The sequence below is a fragment of the Tasmannia lanceolata genome, unplaced genomic scaffold (assembly GCF_043159265.1).
Source record: "Tasmannia lanceolata isolate RefF3 unplaced genomic scaffold, GAP_Taslan_0.1 ptg000006l, whole genome shotgun sequence".
In the NCBI taxonomy this organism is placed as follows: Eukaryota; Viridiplantae; Streptophyta; class Magnoliopsida; order Canellales; family Winteraceae; genus Tasmannia; species Tasmannia lanceolata.
The window spans coordinates 20,786,258-20,799,382 of record NW_027518683.1 but is presented as its reverse complement, the minus strand read 5'-3'; positions in this window follow the sequence as shown (position 1 = coordinate 20,799,382).

Genomic DNA, 13,125 nt, shown 5'->3' with positions numbered 1-13,125 from the left:
AACGAAGTAAAGAATAAGCAGCAATGCAAGCAGATAAAAGAATAAGCATGTAAGAAAGCCAAGAAATGAACACACACTATCATGATCCTATGTAAAAATCGATATACAAACATAAATCCCAAGCGCTAACAACAGACCCTAAGACTCTAATGCTTAAGCCCGAGTCCTCGGATGGTCTGATGTTCATCCAAAGAAGCCTACGTATCCCCGCCTCCACGAGAATCAAGGCAACGTAGTTCTTCGCGCCTATTCTAAGCTATGATGCCAAGACACCTAGACCTCTATCTTAGACTTGATCTAAAAGACCGGACTAGTTATTAAAACTTCTTGAACGATTATTTCAATTCCAGTGAATTGTAGATTTTAGGACAACCTATATGCCCTAACTAAATGCAGATTAGCCCTAAGCTAATGCAGGTGGTTCCTACAACCTATGTGTAACTAGGCTGTAATTCCTAAGGAAAACAAAGGGTTGACTAACGCATCCTATTCTAGTTATCAGTCGGCGATGTGAATCGCCCACTAACCGGACGGAGGCGCTCCTATAACTCTAGGACAAACCCCTAACTCTAAAACAAGCACACAATAAACAGACAACAAATCAGAACAAAACCTCAACTCTAAAACTCTCTATCTAAGACAAAGTCCTAACTCTAGAGGAAGATTTTTTCGAAAAAAACAATGCTTTGGAAGATTTTTAGTATTTTTTAAAAGGGTTAAATGAATTATTTACAAAGTTTTGCTGGACCTGAGATAAGTATCTCAAGCTGCACTACGTACCTCTTAGAAGAGGATCAAGCCAACGTAGTTCGAAAATCGAACTCTCCTAACTAAAACCTAACACTCCAAATGATTTAAGGGGTTTTAATGTATTTTTTTAAATGTTTTTGATATTTTTAAAGTCTTCAAATGTTTTTGAGTTTCAAATTTCTAATGTTTTTGGATTTTAAAATATTCCAATGCTTTTGGATCTTTAGATGTTTTCAATCTTAAAGGGAACACGTAAGCACAACCACAAACTAGGGCAAAGCCCTAAAACTAAAGGGGAAACCCGGAACAAGCAACTAGCGTCTCAAAGAGACAAACCACAACAAGAAAGCTAGTGCCCCAAGAACAGAGAAAACAATCTAAGATCCCAAGCAGGGAAGGCTCTATATGACTGAGTTAGCCTCTAATGGAAAAACTCCTAACTAATAACACTAGGGAGGGAGTACAAATGAGTCAGAGACTCTCTAATAACACTACCAAGTCTAAGACTCGCTCTAAAAGAGGAGGCCACTCTAACATGAGGCTAGGTAAGCCTCCTAAAGGAGAAACTCTCTATATGAGACAAGGCTTGTCTCTGAGACACAAATGACATAAACAAAGGTTCTGATGAGACCGGGCAAGTCTCCTATATACAAAGGAGGGGTATGCTACTTGGACTGAGCAAGTCCCCTAAGAATGGGCTTGGGCTAACGCCTTCATCGCCCTAGCAATGATAGGCAAGGACAGGGCGACTAAAAAGACTATGTTAGTCTTCTACCTATAAGGGCGCCCCGCAAATGAGGCTATACAAGCCTACCAAGAGGGGGAATTTCTAGAGACAGAGCCTGTCTCCTAGGAGCGGACTTCTCTAATGAGACCAAGATAGTCTCCTAAAGGATTGACCTTTCTGCTGGAATTTTTCCTTTTGAACTTTAAGGAAACTGACTTTAAAGAGAGGAAATCATCATTTTGAAGCGAATATTACCACCATGTAAGTGCACACCATGAAACCCATCATGAATGAAATACACCATCCATTAACCCCGTGTCCTAAATTTCATACCCCATAACTTCCAGAAAAATAAAGAAATCCAAACCACTGGAATTGGCATATGTCATTAAATAAGTGATATTCAAACCATAGTTTCAAACAATTCATCAAGGAAATTCCATTAATTTGTAGATAATATCTTGCAGATAATCCAAGAGAGTCAGCCAACCATTTTGGGTCACACAATATGAAAAGTATTTGGAATGAATTGGCATCCACAATATCCAGCTTAATTTTTACAATTTTTGAATTGATAAATTCACAAAGGACATGCAATGGTTGCAAAAAGAATTCTTGTTAAACTTTTATAACTAAGAATTTAGGAACTACAAGCTGTCATCAAAATAATTGCTGTCTCAACTCAAACCATGATCATATATAAGCAAGGTAACTTGACAATGAGTATTCGATAGCTGCGACCAAGAAGTATATCTTAGAATTATGCTTTGAAAATGTAAGGATTAAGTATAAAACCAATCTAAAACCATCAATTCATCAACAACAGAGCCAAAGAAAACTGACATCTACTGATCCTGCTTGTGCAATGGCTGACTCTTTCTTGACTGACCCAAATAACTAATACCTCTACAATCTCACTCAGTGAGCAAAAGTACTCAACACTCTCACACACTTCACCCACTCATATATACACAGACACACATACTCATAGATTTACAGGTAAATACGAACCAAAATGAGTGTACAAAAGCAAAAGAAAAATCAATTAGGGAATTTCGAGTGACATGAATCATAAGAGAAATCACAAATCAAACTAACAAAATCTTATATCCTCATACACTACCTGCAGATTTAGAGGCGAACCCATGGTTCATTATAAAACAGATCAATAGATAAAATCATGAACGCTCAAAAACTCTTAGAAATTCTAATCAAGGAACCTAAGACAATTTTTCATTCTGACCCACCACCATAGCAAAAGAAAATCATCACTTCATCTTATACATGCTGAAATGCAAACAAGAGCATCATAGATTCTAGGAATTAAAGAAGAGGAGAGAATATAATGCGGACAAAATGACAAAAATGAATCACACTTACAGAACAGCGAGGTATCGAATGATATCTCTTAGGTCTTTTACCTCACCTTCGAGGAATGGAAGAACTGCCTCCTTGTGGCTCTTGTCTGCCAATCCTTCAGATGTTTAACCTTGTCTCCTTCCCTCTTTGCACGCTCTTCTTCTTTTTTAGAATCTTATGACCAAATCTCAAAGCCAAAGATTACAGGCGAGGGTCGGATTCCGGCGGAATGGCCGGAGTTGCAGAAATGGGGCAAACGAATGGAACAGAAATGAGTCCGATGAGATGGGGATGATGGAAAGGGGTTTGGATTTGAGACAAATAAATGGCGGTGGTGGATTCAGATTTAGTGGTCGAAATAGGTGAAGAAGACAATGAAAAAGGGTGGAGGAAAAGATGGCTGAAATGGAGCTTGGGATGGGTTTAAATGGAAAAAAAGGATTTGTAAAAATGATGATGGTAGAAGAAGGAGAAAATGGCGAGGATGGGGTGGCTGTGAGGTACCTTAGCCGGATTCCGGCAATCCGGCCTGAGAAGATGGTGGTGCCGGTGAAGGAGGTGGCTCGGCCGTTGTGGATGGAAGAAGAAGAAAAAGATAGTGGTGGTGGCTCCTCTCCTCTCCCTCTCTGTTTTTCTCTCCCTCCCTCTCTGCTTTTTTCAGAAAATGGGTTTCAAGGTGGAGGTAGGTTGCCGATGGTTTAGGGAAGAAAAATGGGTTAATGGTGGAGGTGGTTGGCCGGAGTTGGAAGAGGTTGAAGAAATGAGTTGGGTTTTGATCGGATTTAATGGGGGTACCGGATACCGGCGAGATGGGTTGGTGGAGAAGAAGAGAGGGTTTAAATGTGAAAATGAGGTTGCTGCTATGGGGAGGAGAATGGGGTTAAATCTGGGTGGAGTTGAAGATGGTAGATCCGGTCGGATTTGGGGATTTTTCACCAGAGAAGATGGTGGTGGGTGTGGGTTTGGTCGATTGATGGTGGTAAAAAGGAGGTTGGGCAAAATGGGTTTTGGGGATGGAAAAAGCAAATGAAGAAGAAGAAGAGTAAGATGGTGGCTGCGATGAAGAAGAAGGTGGAAGAAGAAGGTGGTGATGTGGGTTTGGATTTTGAGAGGTGGGGGGTTGGTGGCTGTGATGGAAGGGGATGGTGAGATGGTGGTGGGGGGCCGATCGGATTCCCGGTTGGAGGTTGGCCGGAGAAGAGGGAGTTGCCGGAGAATAGGGAGAAGGAAAAAATGGCTGAGGCCTCTCTCTGTGTTTTTCTCTCTGCTTGATCTTTCGAAAAAATCAAAACTCCTGCGTAATGCCCTGATGCGATGGTCTCTTATAAGACCAAAAATATTAACCCCCCCCCCCTTTTCCTATGGACAGTCCACCTCTAGTATATTTATGACTATCCCTTGTATTAGCAGGGGGTGGCCCAAGATGAAAACGAGAAATGATATATTTGATACCCCCAAACCCCCCAGGACAGCCCCCTTGGCAAATTCAGGTCAACTATTATTCTATAAGAGGCGGCCCAAGTAGAAAACAGGGGGAAAAAATTTGCAAAAATATCTTCTCTCTTTTTTATCTCAACCCTCCAAATTACCTTTTTCGTTCAAGGGCTGAGATCAAAAGAAACATAACCAACTAAGATTCTCTCTAACTAATCCTAGTCCTAACCATCTCACTAACCTAGCTTAGGGCTTAATGGTGACTTGGAGGGGAAGAAAAGCATCTTCGCAAATTATGAAATTGCCCTGGTTCAGAATAATACACCCCCCTAATTACGTTACACATTAATCTGTATACCCCTATATCCTCCTGGACAGCCCACTACAGCAAATTTGAACTGGCTTTTCAGGCTCCAACGCACTCCTATTTCTGGCTAAATCGCCACCCTTATTCCTATACTACACTACTCTACAAACGTCACTCGTTTGCTAGGCAAAGCGCGACGGATTCCGATGAAATTTTATGAGGACCTAAATAAGACCCTAAACTATTCTAGAAACAAATTTGGGACATTGAAGCACTAGTTTGATAGGGTTTCTATCTTAACGACTCTATTAGGGTCCAGTCAAAATGGGGTGTCTACAGTTGGGTCGTTAAGTTAGGTTTGATTATGATTGCATTTGAATAACTTAATTCGGTCGTCTTGTTTGCGGGTTCCTTATGATTCGAGGTGCAGTGCTAAGAAATTTAAATACTACTACAAACAATTAGCCTTAACGAAGGATCATCTGGCATTGTTGGGGATGACTCCATTCGCCACGTTAGTGCGGAGAATAGATAACATGCCTATAAACAAAGCCCTTCTGGAAGAGTTGATTCCTACTTGGGATACAGGGGGCAAGTCCTTTAAACTTGGTGGGCAGTCGGTACCATTTACTGCCTTTGATGTTTGTGCCATATTTGGGTTGCCCATAGAGGGGGAGCCAATTAAATCAAGTAAGCCTGAAATTACCCCATTCACGCAGACATTTGCCATATTTAGTTCCATTGATAGTGCTGTAATATTTGATAGACTGAAACAATGTGTAGTCGATCCTCTCAAAGTGGACGAGAGTGTACGACTACTTATTTTGCTTTTGTTTTTTACTTTCTTATTCGTTACATCGAAGCACAACGTCGATTCTCTCTTTTGTGATTATCTTGATGATGTTGGAGAGATCTCTAAATATTCGTAGGGAAATAAGGTGTATGATATGTTAGTGGATAACAAGGGAAAGTCGGAGGCGGGTCACAAGACTACATATTTTCACAGTGCGGTAGTTGCGTACCAGATTAGGATCACATACTTATTATTCCACACTCCGAAGTTTCAATGATCAATATGTACATTTGACTAAGTGTATAATCTTCTTGCTCGTGAAATCACAGGTCTGATTTTATGAGCACACCGGGTACGTATGTCCCTCCAATCCGAAAGTCGTGCCACGACATTTTAGATGGGAGGGACACAAAGCCGGGAAGTCGACGGACCGGGAACTGTACAAAAAGTATTTTAGATTTGAAGAGGGTCAGAAGGTAAGAAAATATCATTGTTTGATGCAATGTTAACTTGTGGATATGTAGTTGTTTATGGAGCTTTGACATGTATGTGAGTCGTTTGAAATTTTGCAGATCATTGTTGAGCTACAATTGTCAAATAAGGAGTTGTTAACCATACAACCCACAGTGAGTGATATAGATTACCGCATAATGTTTAACGTTACACTGTTTTTTTATGTACGTGAACACGTTCTATAATTCAGGACATTACATACTTTTACTTGCCGATGTCGGTGGAAAGGTGTTCACTATATGCAACTCATTGTATAACAAAGCTAGACAGTGGGCATAAGAAGCACCGGTTTGCAAAACTGTAAGTATCTGTCACAACCTCAATTATTTATGTGTTGTAATGTAATTTGATTTTATTATGTTATGTCTGCAATTGGATGTTGTCAGACGGTTGATAGTTTTGGCCGCTCATGAAGCTGATCGTTGGCCTATCACAGAGGTATCCGACTGTCTGCTAAAAGATAATAAGTAAGTTTACATAGCACTCTCATTGTTCAATAAAGTTGTGAGTATAGTTTATGATATGATGCTTAGTTTATGATATAACAATCGGTGCAGGACCGATTGCAGTATTTTCGTGATACGCTACATTGACCGTCTTTCAATTTTCAAGGGTATGGACTTCGGGCAGGTAATATTATTGTCCATATTTTTCCATCTCTTCAGTAGGAGGTTATATTTATTATATCATGTATCTTACAGTATATTTCCTTCCTATCAGCAAGATATACCCTACCTCAGAAGGCACTATGGGTGTGAGCTCATTACAAAAGACATTATCTAACCAACTGCAACCGACAGAAGGTACGCCACCGTTGAAAATAGAAGGAGGTTTGGTTGCGGCACTGAGGAACTTTTAATTGTGGGCGGTGAGAGGGTGGATGTTAAATTGATCACCTTCTTTATGAACTAAAGTTGTATTTTAACAATAGTTTCTAATTTCTTTCATCTGTATGACCATGAGTACGCTCTTGACCTGTAATGGTATTTTGTGACCGCTGTTAGTAGTTAATTCTGTTAACCAATAACTCTGTTTTTAGTTTCATTGGCAATGGGTTCTGTTAACCAATATCTTTCTACTATTGTACTAACTGATTCCCACCTAGACAAAGCGTTTATTTAACCAATATTTTTCTTCTAATGTGCCAATTGAACTTCCATGTTGCGCCTGGTTAAGCTCTGCATGAAGTTTCTTTGCCCATCAGCTGGGTAAAAGCAATAGCGTTATCGTTTCCGGTGGCGTTTCATGTAGCCTTTTCTCCGATGTACCAAAATTTTTAGTGGTTTTAATCTAATACCGGTGGCGTACCATTACGTACCGGCGGCGTACCATTACGTACCGGCGGCGTACCACTACGAGTCCAGTGGCGCATTGAACTTCCAGGTAGCGCCTGGTTAAGCTCTGAATGAAGTTTCTTTGCCCATCAACTGGGTAAAAGCAATAGCGTTGTTGTTTCCGGGGGCATTTCATGTGGCGTTTACTCCGGCGTACCAAAATTTTTAGTGGTTTTCATGTAATACCGGCGGCGTACCAGTATGTACCGGCGGCGTACAAGTATGTACCGGTGGCGTATTAAGAATATCAGGTGGCGTACTAAGAAGATCGGTGACGTACGTACTGATTCTACTGGCGCATTGAACTTTACTTAACTTCTCGTTGAGCTCCACATTATGTTTGTTCCTAATTGCATTCGCTCTTTACCCTATTGCCATGCAACAATCTAAAGGGGGAATGTAATTTTCCATCACCTCCTTGCAAAAAAAATCCACCAACAACCTATCAATGTAATTTGAAATGAAATTACCCCACTTATTCTATGGGAGTTTATTTCCCTCTATGGATTTGCACCATATCATATGATTTAAATGAATTCCTCGGAAGAAAGGGATGGGGAAACAGGAGTAAGCGGTACAATATTTTGCACGAACGCAAATTATAATATATTCAGTCGCCTAAATTATCAGGCGTTACATCATCAATGTCATTTGTCACTAATAATTTCCACACATTTACATTGACATTCCCACGAATATATTGATGTTAGTATGAGCGATGTTGAGGGTGAGGAGGCGAGCAGATTGTCTCCGAGCGGGGAGGTAGTATCATTTACTGTTAAGGTGCAGGCGTAGTTTTTGGTGTTGGTTGACCTAAAGTTGGACGGTTGAAGGAATTAGTCGGAAGAAGGGATGGGGAAGCAATAGTAGAGAGTGTACAGCTACTTATAACGTTACTGATTACTCACTACAGAGAAGTGCGAACAGTAACCTTATGTGGACCCCGATCCGAAAGAGAGGCGGGGAACGGGCCCCACACTAAGTCTCAGGATCATCCACGTGAATGGAGAGCTCTACCAAGGAACTCTCGAAAGAAGTGCCCCTCACAGCATGAGTGGCGATACAAAAGGTGAGATACCTCTCGATTCGGGGACTAGCCCAGATTCGAGGCGTACCTTAAACAAAGAAGAGTCGCCATCCAAGGAAAAAGGCAAATGGGCCTTGGATCCCATACTATGCTCTGTTGCAACGGATAACCAGAGATATAAAATAAGGTTCGTGCCTGGTTACGAATTCGGAAGGTCTAAAGAGCACCTCATCCGCCCAAGTGCAAACACCTGGTCTCTTATGCCATTTACTTAATAATTTTGAAGAGCTTTGGGGGGGAATCATATGAAATGGGAATGAATATCTCCGAGAAGACGTCTATCTAATCATGCATGTCTCGGAGATGAAATCAAAGGCACACAAGATAAAATAAAAGAAACATGTATCACCTAAGCATAGCTAGGTTATAAGTGACATGCCTAATGGGTGTCTAAGTTCTGATGAACAAACACATGCATGACACACCAAAAAAGTATAAGGTCTGCGCAATAAAGTAAGAAAACACTGCAAAACATAGAAAATGACTCGATACCATACAACCCTAAAACTCTAATCTATACCTAGGCCCGAGTCTTTAGATGATCTGATGTTCATCCAAAGAAGCCTACGTATCCCCGCCTCCACGAGAATCAAGGCAACGTAGTTCTTCGCACCTATTCTAAGCTATGATGCCTAAGACATCTAGACCTCTATCCTAGACTCGATCTAAAAGACCGGACTAGTTCTTAAAGCTTCTTATGTGATTATTTAAATTCCAATGGATTGTAGATTTTAAGACACCCTATATGCCTTAACTAAATGCAGGTTAGCCCTAAGCTAATGCAGGTGGTTCCTATAATCTATGTGTAGCTAGGCTGTATATCCCAAGGAAAACAGTAGGATCTATCGCATCTTAGACCTAGTCATCAATTGGCGATGTGGATCGCCAACTGACCGGACGGAGGCGCTCCTATAACTCTAGGACAAACTCCTAACTCTAACACAAACACAAACAAACCACACAACACATCAAAGACAAACTCAAAACTCTAAAACTCTTTAACTAGGACAAACTCCTAACTCTAGAGGAAGATCTTGTTGAAAACAAGGTTTTGAAGATTTTTGGTATTTTTTCTTAAAATGGGTAAATGATTTATTTATAAAGGTTTGGCTGGACCTGAGATAAGAATCTCAAGCTGCACTACGTACCTCGTGGAAGAGGATCAAGCCAACGTAGTTCGAAACAGAATTCCTAACTACTCTCCTAATGACTCAAGATTTTTGAGATTTTTGGTGTTTTAGATGTTTTTGATGTTTTTAAGTGTTTTTTGACTCAAGGGAGACAAATCCTATCATCATAAGGGGAAGACAGACTCCTGATATCCCGCAAAGGTTGGACAGCATCCTATGCTTTGCGGAGGGAAAATGAACAGAATAACAACTCTGCAAGGGTTGGACAGCATCCTATACCTTACAAGAGCGGATAGAAAAAACACAAGATTTGATGAGAGGTTGGATAAAATCCTAACCCCTATGATGATAGGACTGACTCCTGAAAGAAAAACAGACTCTCTAGCTGAGGACAGACTCCTAGGCTAAGGACTGACTCTGAAAATAGGATTCTTAAGAAGGAGGTGCTAATGAGACAAAGCTTGTCTCCTAAAAGAAAAAGAGATAAAGAAGGGTGCTAGTGAGACTATCAAGCTGAGATAAAACTCACAAGTAATAAGGGAAGACCTTGTGCATATTTAGCAAAGGTAAAACATCCAGCCGGGCCGGACAGCTACCTAGCCCTAGGGTGCAACAAATGTGCAACCAGATACCCATATAGGATAGGGGTATGAAGCCAAGCCGAGTAGGGTGTTCTCCCAAAACCAAATGATACACAAAGAGAAGGTTTAGCAAGAAAATGAGACTAGGTAAGTCTCTTAGACACAGAGGTAGGATAGAGAAAATACTAACAAGGAAAAAGAGACCTTGTGCATATTTGGCAAAGGTAAAACACCCAGCCGGGCCGGACAGCTACCTAGCCCTAGGGTGCAACAAATGTGCAACCAGATACCCATATAGGATAGGGGTATGAAGCCAAGCCGAGTAGGGTGTTCTCCCAAAACCAAACGACGCACAAAGAGGAGGGTTAGTAAGAGAATGAGACTAGGCAAGTCTCCTATATACAAAGGAGAGGTATGCAACTTGGACTGAGCAAGTCCCCTAATAATGGGCTTGGGCTATCGCCTTCATCGCCCTTTCAACGAAAGGGAATTCTAATATCAAAGAATTTTAACGAAATCTATAAGACTGAGTTAGTCTATCAAAAAGAGAAGAAAGGGTTATCAGATAATCGCAAATTTTATTCTAAAAATAAATTAATTGCCAAGCAAAGAAAAATATACAATCTAATAGCAATCATAAAATGATAAATAACATTAATTAGTCCAGACCAGCCGCTGGATAGCCTAATAAAGTAAAAACAACATCAAACACTTCAAAACCATCCACAAACCCCAATACGGGGACTCCAATGAAATCAGATGATGCCAAAGTAATCATCTGATATCAAATACACATGATAATATTTCTAATCCCGCCTTGAGATCAGACAGTACTCATGTCGATAATATCGAACAGAGTAGTCATCTGATCTCCTTCTTTCTATTAACAATTTATTTAAATAAAAAGAAATGAGTATAATGAATGTCTAAAATTTTCTATGGTAATATCATCATTGTATATCAACATCCAAGACTCCTTTTTCTTTTTACCTTCTCATTGAAAACCAAGATATTCTCAAATCATGGTATATATATACATATAGGAACTGGATAGGATCATGTTTGAATCTAACCATGCTTAAACTAAATATATATATGAATACAATACAAAATATGACTGAACTGAAACAGATCTGAATTACATATACTCAAAACGAGTAATGACCTAACAAGAAAAGCATATGTATACTTTTGAGCAAGATGAATTACAATTAGAGAATATAAAATCCCAAAACCCTACGAGGGCAGCTACTATCATAGCTACATAGTATAGAAAATTGCAGGACAGCGGCTATAAATTATAATTGTGAAGTGCAAAAATCCAAAGGACAGCAACTATAAGCTTTTAAGCAAACATGAATCATAACTATAAGGTGTAGAATCTTATAAGACAGCAGCTATACGGATATTAGCATATCAAAACGAAAGGAAATGAAACCTTCTGTGATCAATTATGAACGCTACAAAGTGTAGGAAATAATGGACAGCCATTTGTGTACTTCTAAACAAATATACATCAAAATTATAGAGTGTACACACTTATAGAGCAGCAGCTTAATGATTTTAAACCAGATAAAATCCACAGTTGTAAAGTTTGACACGACCAGAAATCCTCAAGACCTTTTTAATAGAAAATAGATAAGGCTTCAGGCAATATATAAAGTGATGTAGTTATTAAGGAGAGAAAAAAAAAATAAAAAATGGTGCAGGGGTTGCCATACATTGCTATAATAACTACCATCAAATAGATGGCTGCCAAAGCAAGGCCATAAGGGCTGCCAATATTAATAAAGTGAAGTAATGGCTGCCAAAACAAAAGTGAAAGTAGGGCTGCCATTATTAAATTGAAACGAGGGCTGTCAAGATAAAAAATAAAAAAAAAAAAAAATGAGGGTTTACATCATAGGATAGTCAGCACATCATGAGTTTATGCTAATTTAGCGATCTAAACAATGTAAGCCCATGGCATTCAATGACCAAAAGATAGCAAGCTCATTTCCTTTGATGATTAGCACATTATTGGAGGACACAAATATAATAAGCCCATATTATTTGATAATCCTAATACAACAGGTTCATTTTATTTTATAATCAAGAAACAAAGGGTTGTATTATTTTATGACTCAGTGGAATGATTTTGTAATATTTGATGCCTAAAGTATCCATTCATTACCCCTTTCATCATCCACTTCAAAACATCTCATCTGTAAAAAAAAAAGTAATCTATCTGGTACTCCCTATGAGCTAACGACCTGATGCTTTAAAATCATCTAAATAATATGGACTTTCTATATTTTGGGCTCCATGATCCCAAATCAATTATTTGCAAAGTGATTATGAACGAATCTCAAAACAGGTAGGGCTTATCAAAACTTAACAAAAGGACTATTCTATTCTACACTGCGAAAAAGTAACATTCTACCCAAATTCAAGAAGTAAATGCAATGAATGTACAGAGAATAACAACATTACCTGAACGTGTACTTTTGTTCCGACTGAACTGATCTTGATATAGCTTTCAAGTTCACCTTTAAATGGAATTTCTATAACTGCAAATATACAACCAACTTCTTCTCCCTTTTGCAGATCCGAACTGGATGAAAATTGCCGCTCATTTGTGATTTTCACAAAATTGTTTAGATCCACCTCATTCCAGTATGCAAAGCTTAATAATGGTGAGAATGAATGCAATCTGTTCTAAACTCTGGCAGAGTTGAGTAATCGAAGCAAAAGCTCTTCTCTTAGATCTGGTAGAGTAAAATTCAGATCTTAAATTTCCAAGTGGAAAGCTAAATAGCCGGAAAGAGAATATTAGCCGGAGCTCAAACAGAGCTTGACCGGAATTTTAACAGAGAAGATGAAGGCAGAGAGTAAAAAAAAAATTAGGCTAGGGTTTCAAAGATAATCTATGATTAACGCAACTGGAAGAAAACAAAACTACGTTGCCAGATCCGCATAAAAAAAAAACAATCAGAAATCATTTGGATTCCGGTCAGATCTACCGGAGAAGATGAAGCTCGTCGGAGCTAAAATCTGCCGGAGAAAATGAAGATCTGCCGGAGAAGGAGAGAGCCTGTGCAGCTGGCTGGTGATGAAATGGAAACTGGATT